At 39.8% G+C, this 4,870-nt stretch overlaps 1 pseudogene; it reads left to right on the top strand.

Annotated features, from left to right (window-relative positions):
- Positions 1-3,161: 3,161 nt before the first annotated feature.
- LOC127675207 (uncharacterized protein C12orf29 homolog) lies at positions 3,162-4,121 on the top strand (annotated as a pseudogene).
- Positions 4,122-4,870: the final 749 nt, after the last annotated feature.

Here is a 4,870-nt window from a genome sequence, read left to right as displayed (position 1 = left end):
GATAAATGGAAATACTTCAGAAACAGCTACTAGACATAGCCAAAAAGTCTGTGACACTAACAACTGCACAGCAAAAGGTGGAATGATGAAGTCTAGATGTGAGGGAAACTCTGAGCATCTGTATAAAGATGTGTTTCAACGAGTCAGCATATCCTGGGGTAACTAGTGTACAGGGCAAGCAAAAGGTCCACAACCCTGGTGTGAAGTGCTTCTTGCCATTGAACCCTGCACTAGTATATTCCATTTTGATCTTACTTGTCCAGCTCTTCCTGACCACCCTGGATCACTAGTCCTTGAAAGGCAGCTGAAAAACTTAGTGTTTTTCCTGGTAAGTGGAAATTCCTAATCACTTCAAGTCTGAGGTAGGTTCTCTCTGAGGGATTCTATGAACAAGTTAAATCTGGGCAGTTGGGAAAGCCTGGACAATCCATTTGGTCATTCCTTTCTTAGATTTTCAGTTATCATCCACCTTTAGGACTGTACTTTGAGCTATTGCCAGGGCAGCTGAGAAACTACAGTCATCTTAGGGCTATCAGAATCCTGGAGCACTGTTTCTGAAGGAAAAAAAATCTCTTAGCTCCGCAAATTTCAAAACCCCTAATGATCCAGTAATTCTTCAATTACAAGTAAGTCCAAATAGCCTCTGTCTCTCTGATAATGGGACAAAGTCACAATCTTCATGATGAAAAAAAATCCTTTAATGACCTCTCTAAAACAAATTTCCCACCAATTCCATTAGGTCTGCCAAAGTCCTGCACCATTGTGTATTAGGGAAAGCACTCAACATTGCAGCATGTGTGGTATATTGTGCTTGATGCCCTGGAATTTCATGTATCAGAGACAACACAAAATATTCTCTGTTTATTTAAATAAAACAAATCTTTATTCAGGAAACATTGAAATAATTTGGAGCATTAGAATGATTTTCAGTTAAGTTAGAAACACACGTGGATTCAGTACTGAAATAAACTTTGAAATAGTTATATGAGTGTTCTGATTCAGTGCGACAGTTAGAATCTCAGGTCCTCCACTTTCCTTCAAATCAATCACCTCTTATGTCACACTACATCTCTGTGCGTTGCATTGGTATAACAAAGTTCTTGATGTTGTAAAAGTAATATAATTTCCACTGTATTCTTTTTGGTTTTTGGTTTTTTCGAGACAGGTTTTCTCTGTGCAGCCCTAGCTGTCCTGGAACTCACTCCGTAGACTAGAAATCCCCCTGTGTCTGCCTCCCAAGTGCTGCAATTAAAGGCGTGCACCACGACTGCCCACCTTCCACTGCATTCTTTTTTTTTTTTTTAATGTATTTAATGTATGAGTGTTCTGCCTCATATACACGCAAATGCCAGAAGAGGGCATCTGATCCCCTTGTAAATGGCTGTCACCCACCATGTGATTGTTGGGAATTGAACTCAGGACCTCAGGAAGGGCAGCCAGTATTCTTAACCACTGAGCCATCTCTCCAGCCCATCCAATGTTCTTAAAAATCCTGATGTACTTAGGATTGTATTTGCTGTTGTTCAGATGTAAGCAATTTCAGAATTGTGTGAACAAAACAGTTCACTTACTAGCACACAGAATTTAGATTTTATTGCAGTTGAACAATGTTGGTTTGGAGTCATTTAAGTCACAGGAACATGTGTTTTCAAAGAAGAAACAGCAAACTGCTTCATTTATCGATGTGTAAGGACTGCTTTACTATTCCACTAAAGTTCAGCCATTGACCACTTGCACGTCTATAAAGACAATATCACCTGCTATCTTCCCAGTATATCAATCAGCACTTCTGCTACAGCACAGAACTGTATTTGTTGTGTTGGTATTGGAAAGTTCTTGCTCTTGCAATACTACTGCCCTTTTCCACACTGTTCTTCCCTATTCCATGGCACTGAAATCTATGTACTGCTGTCATGATGCAAACCACTTCAGAGGTGTGTAAGTTAGCAGGTATGCATTGTTGTTAAAGGAATTTCAATTTCTCCATGATAGAATTGCATCTGTTTTTCAAAACACCGATGAGAGTCACATGCACTTGTGTTTTCCAAGGGTGCCACTGGGTTCTCCTTCAGTTGCAGGCATGTTTTCCCTGCTGTCATGTAATCTCCTTGTTCAGTTACTGTCCTGGGGCGGTCCTCTGTTAATGAGCTCATGTATTTGCTTCTCTGTATATTGGCCACCACTTCTCTTACAGTCAGTGTGTTACTGTGATGTTAATTGACAGGACAAACTTCTTGCTGTTGTAAATTTATTATCATTTTAACTGAGATCTTAACAATTCTAGTCCACTTAGGAACTTATGTGCTGGTGTTCTGAATCAAGCAACTTCAGAATCTAATGATTAAGCCTGTATCCTTTGTTATAGATGGCATTTAAATATCTTTACACTAGTTCATACATTTGTATATACATTGTTATAGATGAATATGCCCTTGTGCAACATTTTAAATAACGTGTATTTTGTCCACAGAGAGTACTGTGTACTGCCTCAGTTACAGATGCACATGCTGTTGTCTCCTATACCATACCATTCTTGGTCAGTCAGAGTTCTGGTGTGGTGCTACAATTAGTATCACAGGTCCTGGAAGGTGAGAAACTCTCAGAACTCAAAGGGAGGGACCTTGAATGGCATGCATTACAGTGGGAGGGAGATCTTGTAGGGTCCACCTCCAGTGGAGGGACAGGACATCAAGTGGGGCGGAGACTGGGGTTGCCATCCCACAGTCAAAAACTCTGACCCATAATTGTTCCTGTCAGAAAGAACTGCAGGGACAGAGATGGAGAGGAGACTGAGGGAAAGGAGGTTCAGTGACAGGCCCACATTGGGATCTAGCTCAAGGGGAGGCCCTGGGGCCTGAGACTGTTCCTGGTGCTGTGGTGTGCTTGCAGACTGGAGCCTAGCATGGCTGCCCTCCAAGAGTCCCAACAAGCAGCCGAAAGAGCCAGATGCAGATACCCAACCAATGGACAGAAGCCTGGGGCTCCTGTAGTTGAATTGAGGAAAGGCTGGAAGAAGCTGAGGAGGAAGGAGACCCCATGGTAAGAACAGCAGTCTCGGCTGTTTGGATCCTCTGGATGGTGTTTGTATTCTTTCTGCTTGTTGCTGCAGACCTCTTCCACCGGGATCCCAGCGCAGTGGAGACAGGTTGCGCGTGGGCAGCATGAACCGCCTAGGCTCTGTGCAGTGGAAGATGCCGTGTGTGTTTGTGACGGACATAAAAGCTGAACCTTCAGCCAAGTGGGGTCATCAGCCATTTAAAGTTTTGGCAACTGAAACACTAAGTGAAAAGGCATTTGATGCAGATGTGTACAATGCGGTTGCAACAGAAAAAGTGGACGGAACATGCTGCTATGTCACTAACTACAGAGGTCAGCCATACCGTTGGGCTCAACTAGGTAGAACACCTAACAAGCAAGCAGACAAAGATTTAAGAAATTTCTACATTCAAAAGAAAGCACAAAAGAGGAAGACTTCAAGCCTATCCCAGAGTGCTGGATACCAGCAAAGGAAATAGAAAAACAGAACGGGAAGTCAGTACCTAATGAAAACGGGCACATTCCTGGTTGGGTACCAGTAGAAAAGAACAGCAAACAATATTGCTGGCACTCATCTGTAGTCAATTATGAGTTTAAAATTGCCCTGGTACTAAGGCACCATCCTGATGATCCTGGAGTTTTGGAAATTAGTGTTTTTCCCCTGTCAGATCTCTTAGAGCAAACTCTGGAGCTGATAGGAACAAATATCAATTGAAACCCATATGGGCTAGGAAGCAAGAAATACCCATTACATTTTCTTACACCTCATGGAGCATTCCAGGTCGGAAATCTGCCTACACTGAAACACAACGAACCTGCTGTCCTGGTTTGAAGACTGCAGAGAGGGTCAGATTGAAGGGATTGTGTGGCATTGCTCTGAAGGCTTTTTAATTAAGGTCCACCGCCACCATCTTGCTTTATTCTGGCCACTTCCAGATACTTACATGAATACCAAATCAGTTATAATTAACATGAACCTGAACAAATATGACTGTGCTTTTGATAACCAGTCTTTGTTTAATCAGTTTTTGAAAGTAGATAAACAGAAATTTGATAGGCTCAAAGACATAATACTTGATGTGTAAAATGGAAATAATAGTTGGGATTACTGTGATTTTCTAATATTGACAAGTTTGTCGTGTTTACAGAGGTTGAACCTTCAATTTAATGTTGCTAGCTGTTTGGCAAAATATATGTCAACTTCTAAACAGGTTTCTACGTATCTATAGAAATCATAGTTAGAATTTGAATATCTTAACACAAAAATAAATATAAAATAATCAATTTTAAATAGTAAAACTGTTATAAGCTTACCCTTATGCTTTTCAAAATTTTAAGACATTATGAAAATAGGAATATTTATCATAGCTGTATAATCATATATTACTGAAGTCTTCAAAAATATAATTTTCTAACAAGTAAAAACTAAATATGATTTTATTTTTAAGCAAAATATACAATATTTTGAGATGTAAATTCTGTAGTTCTGGAACTGCTTGATTTCCAGCTGAGACTTAACTCATAAAATAGTTTTAAATCTACAGTTAAACAAGTCATTAATAGATAGGGAAACTATTAGTACTTTCTCCATCTTCTGGCTGTTCAGAAACAACAAGAGGGCTAGACAGTTCAAATCCAAATTGTTCTGAAACTTTTTTTAACTTCGCTTCTAATAGGATATTCTTTTTCATTTCTTCCTTATAATTGTACATCAGCACTTCAATTTCTTCAAAAAATCAAGGATCAAATTTTTCACTTTCTTTTTCAGCTTTTTAATTTCCTCCTAAAAGTTACATACAGGATACATGTTTTTGGTTTGAAATTGAGATTTAGT

This window comes from Apodemus sylvaticus, chromosome X (genome assembly GCF_947179515.1).
Source record: "Apodemus sylvaticus chromosome X, mApoSyl1.1, whole genome shotgun sequence".
Taxonomy (NCBI): Eukaryota; Metazoa; Chordata; class Mammalia; order Rodentia; family Muridae; genus Apodemus; species Apodemus sylvaticus.
Note: the sequence above shows the minus strand (reverse complement) of the source record. Positions and strands in the feature narration are given on the sequence as shown.